This window comes from Schistocerca americana, chromosome 5 (assembly GCF_021461395.2).
Source record: "Schistocerca americana isolate TAMUIC-IGC-003095 chromosome 5, iqSchAmer2.1, whole genome shotgun sequence".
NCBI classification, from domain to species: domain Eukaryota; kingdom Metazoa; phylum Arthropoda; class Insecta; order Orthoptera; family Acrididae; genus Schistocerca; species Schistocerca americana.
Genome location: NC_060123.1, coordinates 589,776,634 through 589,793,052, shown reverse-complemented (window position 1 = coordinate 589,793,052; position 16,419 = coordinate 589,776,634). Strand labels below are relative to the sequence as shown.

At 44.6% G+C, this 16,419-nt stretch overlaps 1 long non-coding RNA gene across 1 annotated transcript in view; it reads left to right on the top strand.

Annotated features, from left to right (window-relative positions):
* Window positions 1–15,543, top strand: part of LOC124616782 — a 166,049-nt gene extending 150,506 nt beyond the window's left edge. Inside the window, exon 3 of the long non-coding RNA XR_006979883.1 lies at window positions 15,462–15,543. This is a non-coding gene — a long non-coding RNA (uncharacterized LOC124616782). The remainder of the gene's footprint in view (window positions 1–15,461) is intronic.
* Window positions 15,544–16,419: the final 876 nt, after the last annotated feature.

Genomic DNA, 16,419 nt, shown 5'->3' with positions numbered 1-16,419 from the left:
ACAGAATAAAAATGTCGTCGGTAAACCTCAAAGTTTTTATTTCTTCTCCATGGATTTTAATTCCTTCTCCAAATTTTTCTTTTGTTTCCTTTACTGCTTGCTCAATATACACATTGAATAACATCGGGGATAGGCTACAAGCCTGTCGCACTCCCTTCCCAACCACTACTTACCTTTCACGCCAATTTTAACAGAACCATATGAAAATGTTTTTAAAAGCACTACCGCCTACAGCTCACCAACAAAGCTTGAGCGGTCACTAGTGGGCGGTAGGGACCATGTTGACTAGCACTGATTTACCGTAATTAGCAGAATGCTGGTGCACAAGTCATTTAGTGAAACACAGTTGATGTCTTACAGCTATGTTGCTTACACAGCGCTACACTGACTTCGCCATAGGCAACCACTCCTACGTTCCTTATAGGATGTAAAGAAACCAAAGAATGTAGCTGAAGCTGATATCAAAGTTTGCGTTGGAGCAGGGATTTTCTTTGGTGAGCACATGAATTTTCGAAAGTTGCACAAACTAATATGTTCATTGCAAAATTAACATTAACTTGTGCTATTTACACAATCTATAAAACTAGCGGTCATGATATTTCTTCATTACTCCTTGGTCTAAAATTACGTGTAACTGGATTATTCCTACTCAGTACATATTGTTCATCAACTAGACATTAGAGATTAGCTTGTTGATCGCTTCATTTAACAATATATTAAGTTGGCGCTTGCAACAAGTTTGATACTTGTGTCTGAACAGAGGGAGAAAGAGATGGGGGGGGGGGGGGGTGGGGGGGGGGGGTGACAAGATAGATGTACTACTGAGATGGGGTGAGGTGTTATGAAAACTGCAGAGGTTAGGTGATTTAACCGAAAGTAAGATTTGAGTTGATGAAAGGATCAAAACTGGGAGATTTCTCAGCATGAGAACGCTTATCTAGTCGATCCAGTTTCAGTTGAAATCCACCGATGGAGGACAGCGGTACCATCAACATTCGGGTGTGGTTCAAATGGCTCTAAGTCCCATAGTGCTTAGAGCCATTTGAACCATTCGTGTGTGGGAGACATGAATTGTGGAACAGTCTGATCGGCGTGATGGTGACAGTAAAGCAGGGCTTCGTACAGAAATGGGAAAAGTGCTGCAAAGACTAATTCGGATGTAGAAAATTTACTAAAACCCGTGCCACGAATGCAACTTTCTGAATGCAAATTAAGTCCTCTGTAAGCTCACATCAGTCCCCTCAGTCGACTGAGTGTTGTAACGGCAGGCTGTTGTTACTTACCTATCCCTGTCGGCGGAGACACGAATGCTTTACATTTAAAATCCGTTCCGTCAGCAGGCTAATAGGTACCGCGAGAATGCCGCGTGTGCAGCAGTAACTCACTGAGTTATCATAAAGCCTTGTTCTATACGGGGCCACTGTACAGCGTTCTTCTTATGTCACACAGTCGTTTAATTTTCTTATTTTTATTTTTTACTGTCGTCAGTCCGTGGAGCGTGTACCAATGTCCATAGCACGTGTCGATATTTTACTTTTAATCATTTCATTTCATTGCCTTCGAGAATTTAAAAGTAACAAATAATGCCGTACGTAACATAGTGAACGTGATTAATCTAAGTGATTAGTCAGTATCCATAATGAAGTTATCTTTAAGTCTACCCTTACAATTTACAGTATCGAACACAACGTAGGTCACGTAATTGTTGTTGTAATGATCTTCGTACAGCTTTGCACGGTAGTCCACCATGTACAAGCCTCTTCGTTTTTGCACAACTACTGCCAGCCCACATCCATTTGATCCCACTTACAGTGCACACCCACTGGTCTTCTTCCACAATTTCTGTCTCCACACTTCCCTCCATAATCAGATCGACTGTTCTTTGATGCCAAAGAATATCAGAATATGTCCTGTCAAGTTGTTCCACAAATGTCGTTTTTCATTATTCGATACCTCTTGGGTAGTTATTCGATGTATTCACGTAAGCCGGCCTGTGTGGCCGAGCGGTTCTAGGCGCCTTAGTTTGGAACCGCGCGACCGCTACGGTCACATGTTCGAATCCTGCCTCAGGCATGGGTGTGTGTGATGTCCTTAGGTTAGTCAGGTTTAAGTAGTTTTAAGTTCTAGGGGACAGATGGCCTCAGATATTAAGTCCCATAGTGCTCAGAGCCATTTTTTGACCCTACGACTTATCTTAGAAGAAAGATTAAGGAAAGGCAAACCTACGTTTCTAGCATTTGTAGACTTAGAGAAAGCTTTTGACAATGTTGACTAGAAATAAAAGAAAAGTTCGGAGTTGGTACTAAAATCCATGGAGAAGAAATAAAAACTTTGAGGTTCGCCGATAACATTGTAATTCTGTCAGAAACAGCAAAGGACTTGGAAGATCACTTGAACGGAATGGACAGTGTCTTGAAAGGAGGGTATAAGATGAACATCAACAAAAGCAAAACAAGGATAGTGGAATGTAGTCGAGTTAAGTCGGGTGATGCTGAGGGAATTAGATTAGGAAATGAGACACTTAAAGTAGTAAAGGAGTTTTGCTACCTGGGGAGCAAAATAACTGATGATGGTCGAAGTAGAGAGGATATCAAATGTAGATTGGCAATGGCAAGGAAATCGTTTCTGAAGAAGAGAAATTTGTTAACATCGAGTATTGATTTCAGTGTTAGGAAGTCGTTTCTGAAAGTATTTGTATGGAGTGTAGCCATGTATGGAAGTGAAACGTGAACGATAAATAGTTTAGACAAGAAGAGAATAGAAGCTTTCGAAATGTTGTGCTACAGAAGAATGCTGAAGATTAGATGGGTAGATCACATAACTAATGAGGAGGTATTGAATACAATTGGGGAGGAGTTTGTGCCACAACTTGACTAGAAGATGGGATCGGTTGGTAGGACATGTTCTGAGGCATCAAGGGATCACAAATTTAGTATTGGAGGGCAGCGTGGAGGGTAAAAATCGTGGAGGGAGACCAAGAGATGAATACACTAAGCAGATTCAGAAGGATGTAGGCTGCAGTAGGTACTGGGAGACGAAGAAGCTTGCACAGGATAGAGCAACAACAACAACAACATGTATAAATAACTCATCTGCTATCAGTCACGATTTTCTTCATTTTATTTTTCTCACGAAACATTTTACATAAATGTTTTCGATGTTTTAAAGTGTACAACAAGTTGTGTGTGATGTTCAGTGTGTGTGTGTGACTCTGCTCAAATGGACCATAACGAAATTCAAAGTCAACGAAATGAAGCAGACACTTACACATCGACAATATCACATACAAATGGCGTAACAAACACAGAGAAACGCACTTGAAAATGGAAATCATTTCCCGAAACGCCTCGTGCGAAAAATAAAATAAGGAAAATCGTGACTGGTAGCAGATGAATTTTTTATAAACAAACCTATTCTTTTCACAGTCGCAGGCTTTCAGAATCATTTATAATTGATCAAATGAGATTTTTCTTTTACTTTTGTTCAAGTTCATTTTACAACCTCTTTTTGAGACATTATCGGTTGCGTGTAACTGATCTTCCAAGTCCTTTGCTTTGTGAAACATGATTACAATGTTATCAGTAAACTTCAAAGTTTTCAATGGTAAATAGGAAACACTTCTAATATTTTCCAAGGTTGTATTTATTTTGTCACGATGTGGCTGTCGGCTTTGCCACCTGTCGATGGCCTAAGAATTCGAAAGCCGGTTGTTGACGAAATAAAAATAATTTTCAGGACATTTGGAAATGTTTCCTGTTTAATTTGTTATCATGTGCTGCCAAGCACCGACAAATAATTCAATTAATCTGAAAGTTTTTATCTCTTCCACTAAGCCGCGCGGTTAGAGGCGCCATGTCACTGACTGCGCGGCCCCTCCCGCCGGAGGTTCGAGTCCTCCCTCGGGCATGGGCTTGTGTGTGTGTGTGTGTGTGTGTGTGTGTGTGTGTGTGTGTGTGTGTGTGTGTGTCTTGTTCTTAGCATAAGTTAGTTTAAATGGTGTGTAAGTCTAGGGACCGATGACCTAAGCAGTTTGGTCCCTTAGGAGTTCACACACATTTGAACATTTCTTCTCCCAAAATTTGAATCCTTTTCCTAAAATGTCATTGGTTTTCTTTACTTAAATACTTAACTTCTTTTCGTTTTGTAAACAGAAAGACACAAAGAAAAATAAGCAACTGTTCTTTTGGCTGGGTACAGCAGCAAGGAATCCTCGTAATATTTTTACTGACTTACGATTGACCCTGTAGATCAGCTGGTTGCAAAGTAACAAATTGTACGGTCATTTGGCACTGCCGCCACTACACGTGCGGTACGGCGAACTGCTAAGACGAAACATCTGTTCCGTTATTTGAGTGGAAATAATACGACGATAAGTAGGTGGGAGACGGAGGGTGCTTTGGCCCCGCGCCAGGTGGCGGTCGGTGCTATCTGCCCGGCGGAAGTTTGCCCGCGACTCACCTGGATTTGCCCTTATCAAATGCTCGCGATACTGCCACACGGAAAGTGTCAAGCGCTGCCTGTAATGACAGCGAATCTTTACCAGAAACGTGCCAGCGACAAAGAGCGCAATACTAACCAGTCCTACAAAAGGGGAGTCACCATTCGAGACTCGATTCGAAAAGGGAAGCTTCGCCCAAAACTGACCACTGCCACAATTATTGCAGCGATCTTATCAGAATTTGGTTAATTGAGCGTCAGACAGAGTGATTATTAGGTTCGAAACATTATATCCATCTTCAGCCCGAAATTAGTCACATTGGGAAAAAAAAAAAAAAAAAAAAAAAAAAAAAAAAAAAAAAAAAAAAGAGAGTTTCGATCTGCGATTGTGAAACAAACAGAACGGCAAGAGGAGGAGAGATCGTTACGAAAACTTCTTCTTCGCCGAAACCTTTCCGAGGTTTCTCATGGAGTGAGGGCACGTGACGTCGTTGATGGTCCGTTCATCGGTTGGGGACAACACCGTGGCTAACCCTCTTCTTTTTCTCATCTTCCTTCAACAAAGACAGACATCACACTGTACGCTATATATTAAAGTAACCTACTCTCCACAAACACACTTACGGCGGACGCCTCCCACGCAGCAAAAAAAGAGTTCATTACGAAGTGCAAAAATTCCTTTAGAAAAAATTGTTTTGGTATTCCGCGCAACCACTCTTGCACCGCGTGGCATACCTCTTCATCAGAACGGAACTTCTTTTCTGCCTTTGCGTCTCTGAGTGGTCCAAACATATGGAAATCACTTGGGGCAAGGTTCAAAAAAACGACTCTGAGCACTATGGAACTTAACTTCTGAGGTCATCAGTCTCGTAGAACTTAGAACTACTTAAACCTAACTAACTTAAAGACAGCACACACATCCAAGCCCGAGGCAGGATTCGAACCTGCGACCGTAGCAGTCGCGCGGTTCCGGACTGAAGCGCCTAGAACCGCACGGCCACACCACCCGGCACTTGGGGCAAGGTCTGGTGAGTGTGATGGATGAGGAAGACACTCAAAATGCAGGTCTGTGATTGTTGCAACTGTTGTACGGACAGTGTGGGGCGTTGCATTGACATGTTGCAAAAGGACACCTGCTGACAGCTGTCCACGTCGCTTTGATTTGATTGAAGGCCGAAGATGATTTTTTAGGAGATCTGTGTATGATTCACTGGTGACAGTGGTCCCTCTAGGCATGTAATGCTCCAAAATGACGCCTTTTTCGCCCCAAAAGAAAGTCAGCATAACCTTCCCTGCTGATGGTTCTGTTCGAAGCTTCTTTGGTTTTGGTGATGAGGAATGGCGCCATTCCTTCCTCGCTCTCTTCACTTCCTGTTGGTGGAAGTGAATCCAGCTTTCGTCTCCAGTAATGACTCTTGCATGGAAGCCACCACCTTCTCGTTCAAAGCGCCGAAGAAGTTCTTCACAAGCATCAACACGTCGTTCTCTCATTTCAGGAGTCAGCTGCCGTGGCACCCATCTTGCAGACACTTTGTGAAACTGGAGCACATCGTGCACATTGTGGTGTGTTGACCCATGACTAATCTGTAAACATGCTGCAATGTCATTCAGTGTCACTCAGCGGTTTTTCTTCACTATGGCCTCAACTGCTGCAATGTTCTGTGGAGTCACAACTCGTTGTGCCTGACATGGACGAGGAGCATCTTCCACTGGAGTCACACGATTTGCGAACTTCCTACTCCATTCGTAGACTTGCTGCCGTCACAAACACGCATCATCGTACTGAACCTTCATTCGTCGATGAATTTCAATAGGATTCACACCTTCACTACACAAAAACCGAATAACAGAACGCTGTTCTACCCTGGTGCAAGTCGCAAGTGGGGCGGCCATCTTTACACTGATACTGCGACGGTATGTGTGCATCTTCACTATGCTGCCACCTACAGCCCATTCTGCACGCTGTTTGTAGCACGCTTACCAACTTACAGGATAAGGGCGCGAAATTTCGATTTGTTATTACAAATTTAAGGTTTTCATTTGACTCACCCTCTAACGATTAGGCGTCTGAAGTTCCCTATTGGTCTCTCACTGCCAAAAATTTCATACGGCTGTCTTTATTCATGCGAAATTGTACCTCTGTTTATTTTAGGAAAGCTCCCGTTTGTCGTTACTACAAATTTAACGGATTGGGAAGATGCGCAGTTGGAATATGAAAGCAGGAGTAATAGTAGCAGCAGCAGAAGCACCCACCAAATTAACAAAACATGGATTGCATGTTGCTTGTGTGTAAATATGATACACTGAAGTTCTGACAGACAGAATAATCTTTTTGAATGTGCCTGCTGTTCATGTAGACAAGTATTTGCTACAGCATCTCTCAATTTCGTGCAGAATTTAAAGTGTCGCACAAACAACAGACCCGAAACACGTTTATGAAGACCTTCAAATAGAACACTTCCCTTTTCGGTTGGACGTTATGTCGCCTTCTTCATCTTCTCTCTTCTTCTTCCTCTGCCTGTCGTCAATTAATAATGTAATCAGACGTGAGGGCATTTCCAGTGGCATTTCTTAGTAGGTTCACCGCACCATTCGCTCAGTTAATTATGAAGGAGCTCACTCTTGAAGAGAATATCTCGCGCATCAAACGATTCCGCGTGAATGGAAATACCAGAGGTTGTCCCTGTTTAGAACTAATCCACAGTTACAGACCGCTACCGTTAATGTCCACCTGTGGGAGAGTCTTAGAGCCTATTTTAAGCTCTGCCATTACAACGGTCATAGAGAGAAATAAATAGGCTTGTCTCAAAGAATCAACACGCAGTTATGAAATACCACTCGTGTAAAAAACATGTTGCTTCATTAAAACATGGCATTTCGCAAACAGCAGATGCAGATGAGCGCATAGATCCCGTCTTACTAGATTTCGAAAAGCCACTCGCCTCTGCACCACACTGATAGACTACCAAACGAAATGCGGCCATACGGAGTATCTCTGCAGATGTTTGATACACGCGATGAATGTTTGGCTAGCACGAAAGTATTCTCGTTGGACGATCGTAAGGAAATCCACAAAGATATGGACGAAATTTCCTGTTGGTGGAATGAATTGCCACCTCTGTTTAAATGTGGATAGATGCAAAACACTAACAGATATGAAACCGGGCGGGCTAGTAAAATCTGTACTCGGTAAACTGATAGAAGTATTTGATTTGTTAGAAAGGTTACGGCAAAGAGCATTTGATCGGCAAAAGGAAACCTCACACTGCAGGCTAGTGCGACCAAATCTAGAATAGTGTTCCAGTGTTTGCAGGCTTTGTCAAGCAGGCGTGACAAGAGACATCGACGGAATGCTAGGATCGTAACAGTCCACACCAAAGTGTAACAGATGCCCTCGGAAGATAATGGTCATCCGTGGAGGAAAGGCGACACTGCTGTCACGAAATCCTGTTGTGTATGGATGTGTGTGATGTCCTTAGGTTAGTTAGGTTTAATTAGTTCTAAGTTCTAGGCGACTGATGACCTCAGAAGTTAAGTCGCATAGTGCTCAGAGACATTTTTGAACCTGTTGTGTAAATTTATGGTGTGTCACTGTTCCGATGTTACAATCGTCTGTCTCGCTGAGGGATCACTAGAATGAGATACGAGGGTTTAAGTAGCATGCAGAGGTGTACAGAGAGCTGTTTTCGCTCGTTCAGTTGGGGAACGGAACGGGGCAGAGAATCGGTGATACTGGTCCACAGTACTTTCCGGCAAGTACTGCACAGTGGCTTGCTTTGTAGAGCATACAGCAGTGACGATTACAACGGCGTTCATGGTTTGCATCTCCCGCAGTCGCATAGTGCTTAGAAGGTAAACAGCGTTTGCAAAAAAATGGTTCAAATGGCTCTGAGCACTATGCGACTTAACTTCTGAGGTTATCAGTCGCCTAGAACTTGGAACTAATTAAACCTAACTAACGTAAGGACATCACACAGATCCATGCCCGAGGCAGGATTCGAACCTGCGACCGTAGCGGTCGCTCGGTTCCAGACTGTAGCACCCAGAACCGCACGGCCACTTCGGCCGGCAGCGTTTGCAAGTACATCCTTTGTCAATATCAGGAGGTGTCTTATGTCAAAGTTGAACGACAAGTAACGATAAAATACACTTGCTTAGTAGCTTGTTGGTGCACCGTCCGAGCGCATTCCTCGGTAGGTTTTACGAGGTACGTGTACACACAGGGCACGTAATTTCCGAAAATCACGGGCCGGTGGTTTGTCGGCGTAGCATTCCAGATGTGGTGCATCTGGTTTAAATCGGATAAAATTGGTTGCCAAGTTATCAGAAGTAGGGTACAAGCGTTCCGCAGTTATGGTCACGGGTCCATAGACGTCACAGTACCTTCGATCACTGCCACAGATCCTATTGAAGCTTAAGTCGGTGTGCCCCGGCCTGTGTCCGTGGCAATGTGTTTCGAACAGCCGTTCGCCTAAGTAACGACGTATCCCGACATGGCCGTCGACCTGGTGAAAAAAAAAAGGTTCATCCGACCAGGCGACGAGTGTCCATCGATCCACAGCCCCGTCTCGATGACCAAGTGACTACTGCAATTGTAATGACCACGTCCTTGAGGGGACAAGGGAACCGTCAGTCACTTTCGATAAATGCTCACGGCAGTAGCACGCGAACAACCGACCAGTTTCACCTTTTCCCAGATGCTCGTTCCCAGTCGCCGGACCACGACGAAGTCGCTTAAGGCAGTGTTACCCCCTTTTGCGATCCGACTCACCGCTAAAATGATTTCTCGTTCGCCTCTGGTTAGCTTATGTACTTCACTTGCAAGTGCCACCAGGCAGCATTCAGTAGCGCATCGTGCAGTGGTCGTAATGTTTTAGCCCGTTACTGTATGTAGATGTAGGAACTTTGTTCGAGAGACGGCCGGGGTCTCGCTCGGCCTATTCTAGCGACGGCTAAGAGAGGTGTACTTGAAGCTAGACGAGCGCTCCAACACTCACAAGGGGAGGCCGCCAATTGTGAAATTCAGATCCGATTCATACTGCGCATAATAAAAGCTCATGGCCAGAGGTGTAATGTGGCAAAGCACCAAGATGCACTTCTCAGCCGTTCTCGAGAAAATCGACAGTTAAAAGAAACCGTTGCGGTGAAATACTCTCTACGATTAGTAATGTTCTACAGCGTGGTGGTGCAGCGGTAAGCGCTTGGGTTCGTAATCCGAAGGTCGCCGGATCGAATCTCGCTCCATGCAACTTTTTTTTTAGTATTTGTTTTTTGTAATTCATATATATATATATATATATATATATATATATATATATATATATATATATATATATATATATATATATAATTCCCGCCAATCAGTTGCAACAATTATGCATATAATAAGTTGTTGAAAGTCGTTTGTCGTGGAAAAACTGGCGACTTCGACATCATTATGTTTTCCGCAAACAAAGTTGTATTTCACAAATGTTATTAATTGTCTTCATAATGTTAACCACGTATAACAAAGTTGTATTTCACAAATGTTATTAGTTGTCTTCATAATGTTAACCACGTATAGTTAACGGAAGACGTAGAAACGAATACGTATAGCGTAAGTCAAACGTTCGAATTAGAATAGAGACCCCACGAACACAAACTTGCTGTGGCAGGTATGAAATATAAACTACGTTACTCGCTCGTTACACTTGAAGGACAGATGTTGAATGGGCCGAAACGAGCCGCCCCATAACAGCGTAGTGGCCTGCTAAGTTCGAAAGAAGGTAGATGCGGTCCCTAGCGCAACTTATAACATCGTCGAAAATCAGTGCGGACGGGACAGCTTTGGTACACCCTGTTAAACAAACGGAAAAATGGAGGCGGTACAATTGGAGAGCGATCCGCCTTCACCAACATGCATAAGCAATTCATTAAATATATATATTTGAATTGCAAAAAACTAATAATAAAAAAATATTGCATGGCGCGAGATTCGATCCGGAGACCTTTGGATTACGAACCCTAGCGCTTACCGCTGCGCTATGACGCTGTAGAAAATCATTACTCGTAGAGAGTATTTCACCGCAACGGTTTCTTTTAACTGTCGATTTTCTCGACAACGGCTGAGAAGTGCATCTTGGTGCTCTGGCACATTACACCTCTGGCCATGAGCTTTTATTATGCGCAGTATGAATCGAATCTAAATTTCACAATTGGCGGCCTCCCCTTGTCAGTTATCGGCTGTCGATCTTTTCCAGTACGCACGCGTAAAATTCCTCGGGCGGAGTAGAATGCCACTGGGGAAATAGCGCAGGTGCAAGAAACGGTGGCGAGCTGCAAACAGCGTGCCAAACAGGCTGATAGCTATCGCCTTGGGAGGCGTCGTCGTAAAGAGGGTGCCGAGGTCGCGGCGAGTCACACCTCGGCGCCAAGTAAACGCCGTCTGCTGGACTGCCCCCTCCTTCTGCCGCCTCTGAGCACGCGTGGCGGGACGTGGTCGACAAGGGCCGGCGACCACTGTCCTCTGCCGCGACTCGTGTATATGCTAGCAGCTTTACTTCAGCCGGCCATACACTGCTGAGTCAAAACATTGTGACCGCCTGCTTAATAGCATCATTGTCCGCGTTTGGAACGAAATACATCACTGATTCTGCGTATCACGAAAACGACAGCTCAGAGATGACATCGCCATCGGGGAAGAGATCGAGCGCGAAGCACCGTTCCTCACAAGCGACTTCTAATCAAGCTGCGGGCCTATGGAGTATCGCCTCAGTTGTGCGACTGGATTCGTGATTTCCTGTCAGTAAGGTCGCAGTTCGTAGTAATAGACGGCAAATCATCGAGTAAAACTGAAGTGATATCAGGTGTTCCCCGGGGGCGCGTCCTTGGACCTCTGCTGTTCTATATAAATGACCTGGGTGACAATCTGAGCAGTTCTCTTAGGTTGTTCGCAGATGATGCTGTAATTTACCGTCTAGTAAGGTCATCCGAAGACCAGTATCAGTTGCAAAGCGATTTAGAAAAGATTGAAGTATGGTGTGGCACGTGGCAGTTGACGCTAAATAACGAAAAGTGTGAGGTGATCCACATGAGTTCCAAAAGAAATCCGTTGCAATTCGATTACTCGATAAATAGTACACTTCTCAAGGCTGTCAATTCAACTAAGTACCTGGGTCTTAAAATTACGAACAACTTCAGTTGGAAAGACCACATAGATAATATTGTGGGGAAGGCGAGCCAAAGGTTGCGTTTCATTGGCAGGACACATAGAAGATGCAACAAGTCCACTAAAGAGACAGCTTACACTACACTCGTTCGTCCTCTGTTAGAATATTGCTGCGCGGTTTGGGATCCTTACCAGGTGGGATTGACCGAGGACATCGAAAGGGTGCAAAAAAGGGCAGCTCGTTTTGTATTATCACGTAATAGGGGAGAGATGGTGGCAGATACGATAAGCGAGTTGGGATGGAAGTCATTAAAGTAAAGACGTTTTTCGTCGCGGCAAGATCTATTTACGAAATTTCAGTCACCAACTTTGTCTTCCGAATGCGAAAATATTTTGTTGAGCCCAACCTACATAGGTAGGAATGATCATCAAAATAAAATAAGAGAAATCAGACCTCGAACAGAAAGGTTTAGGTGTTTGTTTTTCCCGTGCGCTGTTCGGGAGTGGAATGGTAGAGAGATAGTATGATTGTGGTTCGATGATCACTCTGCCAAGCACTTAAATGTGAATTGCAGAGTAATCATGTAGATGTAGATGTAGATGCAGGTGGTTCGCAGCTGTGAGCTTGCCTTCGATTACTACCACAGGCCCCATGCAAGCGCAGGAGAATGTCTCCCATAACACAGTACTGGTCCCACCAGCCTGCATCCGTGGCGCGTTGCACGTTTCGAGCCGTCGTTCATCTCGATGACGGGTTTTGTGGAGATGACCATCGACCTAGTGTAGCAAATATGATATTCATCCGAAGAGCCCTCAGTTTTCCATTGGTCGGCGGTCGAATTTCGATGGTGCCGCACCCAGTGCAGTTGTGATTGACGTTGTAGGTGGGTCAACATGTGAACACGTAGAGGTGGTCTGCTGTTGAACTCCAGTTCAACAATGTACAATGAACGACGTGCCCCGAAAAACTGTGCGTCCACCAGCATTGTGCTCTTGTGGCGAAGATGCCACAGATCACCATCTATCCTACTTTACAGAGCACAGAAGCCTCCGAATCCTACGTTGTGTGAAGAGTCGTGGATGTCCAACTATTTAGCACCGAGTGGTAGTTCCACTGTCCTCCTACCTCTTTCCGTAGATACCTACGACAACAGCACGTGAGCCGGCCGCGGTGGCCGAGCAGGTTCTAGGCGCTTCAATCCGGAACCGCGCGACCGCTACGGTCGCAGGTTCGGATCCTGCCTCGGGCATGGGTGTGTGTGATATTCTTAGGTTAGTTAGGTTTACGTAGTTCTAAGTTCTAGGGGACTGATGACCTCAGAAGTTAAGTCCCATAGCGGTCACAGCCGTTTGAACCAATTTTTCTAACCAACACACGGCGATCACTGGCACCGAGACAGAACCAGCTTTCATCAGAAATCACAACAGACCTCCACCCTGTTCTCCAATTAGGTTTCACCGAGCGAGGTGGCGCAGTGGTTAAACACTGGACTCGCATTCGGGAGGACGACGGTTCAATCCCGCGTCCGGTCATCCTGATTTAGGTTTTCCGTGATTTCCCTAAATCGCCCCAGGCAAATGCCGGGATGGTTCCTTTCAAAGGGCACGGCCGACTTCCTTCCCTAATCCGATGAGACCGATGACCTCGGTGTCTGGTCTCCTTCCCGAAAACAATCCAGGCCAATCCAATCCAATGAGCTTTCGCGTAAGTCGAAAGTGACGGTGGTTTGAGTCACTGGAATGCACGCTACAGGACGTCTAGCTTGAAGCTGTCCTTGAATTAACCGACTTGTAACAGTTCGTCGTGACACTGTGGTGCCAACTGCTGCTCAGATTGCTGCTGTAGATGCAGTACGATGCGCCACAGCCATTCGCGGAACACAGTGGTTCAAACGGCTGAAACATGCCTCCCTCAAATGGCTCTGAGCACTATGGGACTCAACTGCTGAGGTCACTAGTCCCGTAGAACTTAGAACTACTTAAACCTAACTAACCTAAGGACATCACACACATCTATGCCCGAGACTGGATTCGAACCTGCGTCCGTAGCAGCAGCGCCGTTCCGGACGGAAGCGACTGGAACCGCTCGGCCACAACGGCCGGCGAACACAGTGGTCTTCCCTCCGGATAGTGCCACGTGGCCGTCCCGAAACCGGTCTTCTTGTGGCCGTACCTTTCCGTGACCACCACTACCAAAAATCGTGTACAGTGGCTACATTTCTACCACGTCTTTCCGCAGTATCGCAGCGAGTCGTGGCGCAGTTAAGACATCTTTCAAACTCAGTGAGTTCACATTAAAGGCATTTTTGACTAACATCAACTCATGACGTGCAATTTCAAAGGTTCAGGACCGTTACAGCGTGTATGTGAATCAAATCTGATTTACTTCCTCATAGAGGCGCTACTAGCGCCACTTTTAGACGACGGGCGAGTAATATGAACAGACGTTATCTTTCAGATGTAGAAACTTTAGTTTACGTCGGACAACTTGAAACGTCCCCTTAGAAAAATTAATGAATTACTGTGCTGATAAACCTCTTACATTATTTGCTTTTCAAACAGCTGAGCAAAACTGAACGTACTCAGACATTTCGCTCTTTACCTATTCTGATCAACACTAAACTGACAGCCAATATTTATAGCGCAACGCAATCTGACTTTCAATAATCCCTACAAGAGAATGGCCCTGACTAACATTAACCTATACGTTTCACAAATCACTTACCTCACAAAAATCTTCGTTACTCGAACTACTGCAATACAGCGAGCGCCACTACTGCCAGCTAAATAAAAGATTCAAACAACTGAAGGCACTAACTACTGATAGGCATAGTTAGCAAATGAAAGATTTTGACAAAGAACAAACAATGCATTTACCTTAATAGCGTTCAAAAGTCATAATAGATATATCAGTTCATGACATCCAGTCTTACAAATTTACTGTCTCTGGTGGACACACGTCCAGATCATCCGCTCTCAGAATTCCGCCATCTCTCTCCCCACATCCACCACTGCTGGCGGCTCACCTCCAACTGCGCAATTGTTAACAGCCAACTACAATAGCGAATATTACAACAATGCTAACAAGCCACAGACTGCACACAGCACAGCCAGACTTTTTCATACAGAGCGCTAAGTGCCGTTACCAATATAAAAACTTAAACAGCCTACTTACAAACTCTTTCTTGGTTTTGCCATTTTTTCCCGTCAGTTTAATAACATAAAATTTTATAACATTGCATTTTATAGAGCGTTAGTCTCGGAAATTAGCGAACACACTGAGTCAGTTGCTGAAAGAAAAGATATAGGCGTCAGTATCGGCTTTCAACCCTGTGTGGAAGGGCAATTGGAGGTAGCGGGCCACCCGTAGGTGCACCGTGATCCGATTGTTGCGCAGCTTGTGAGGGGGATGGGTTTCGCCATGTGCCTTGCGTTTGGGCGATATTTTGTGCTCCATTAGACGAAGTGCGTGGCGTGCGGGCCACACAGCCCTGCCAGTGATGAGCCAAGGAGCGTTTGTCAGCTAAGGTCGCTCCTACTGTGCAACGCTGCCTCCATCCTCCCCCTATCCTCAGCCCAATAGTCCTACTAGCAGTGACAAATTTCCGTTGATTACGTACACCGTACACAGCCTTAATTAGAATAGCAGCTCAATCCATTAGTCAGTACTCTCGATTACGAGGAACAGCAGCTATCATTTCTTAACAGCGCCACTCCTCCAGGTACTTCTGGTACATGTTTCCGCACAAACACCAGTATCGTACCACCATCTTTCACGAAGCAAATCCGCGACACCTAGCCGTTTTGTCCAGAGATTTTGCCTGCAATGAAAGAGTCCCTGTGGCGGATTTGATTGCGTGCTCCGTTTTGTTTGCAGTGGACGGAAGCAGGAGCGACCTGGACAGGCGGCCGTCGCCCAGCGCCGCAGAAGACGACGTCTCGGACGGCCGACTCTACACGCAGTGGTAAGTCGCTCGCCGGCCTCTTCTTTGTCTCATTACGTTCCCCTCGCTGTGCGCGAGCTATACCTGCCTCGTGACATTTGGAGGGAAGCAGCAGACATTCATCACACGCTGAGTTTAAGGGGCTCCGGAAAGGCTCAAAATCATGAAAAGTTCAATTTTTACTTTTTTGCGTTTTCTGAATCTGCAGACTATTACCTTTTAATAGATATATAATTTATTCAATTCCGAAGACTACAACTATTTTTAAATTTTTTTTGAAATGTGTTCTACATGGGCGTGACCCACTGTGGCGCTGTTAAACTGCTGTCAAATGGTGTTATTACTAACGTCCGTGTTCATCAGGTACATTTTAGTGATGTGAGATAAAGTATGTGTTGTGGCTAACCTGTGATCGTTCAATATATATCGCTGGTGTGATTGCCGATTGTTTCATGTTTATTTACTCTGTCGTTATCTCGAAAATATTCGTAATTAATTCTGTTTCTTGAGTCTCTGTTTTGTTGAAGTATAATAATGAGTAAAAGTAAAGTTATTAGAAATCCTCTGAAGGCTTTTAAGAAAAGGAGAAATGTTGGAAAGCCAAAGGTATGTGTTATTACTGTAAACAATAAACAATAAAGACGATAACCAAGTGAGTGAACCTAACCTCTCAAGTACACCTGCCCATAGCAGTCCAAGTGGGAAAGAAAATACTTCACAGAAGAAGCTTGGTTCAATGAGTGAAAACTATGAATGTTTTATGGGGGAATCGGATGTGAATGAAATATTTGATATGTCGGTTCTCAAAGGAATTTTTTCAAACTCTGTAAGATGTATTAATTCTAGTGAAGTTGGTCTGGAACTCTCCATAAAAAAGCACGTAGGACTTGC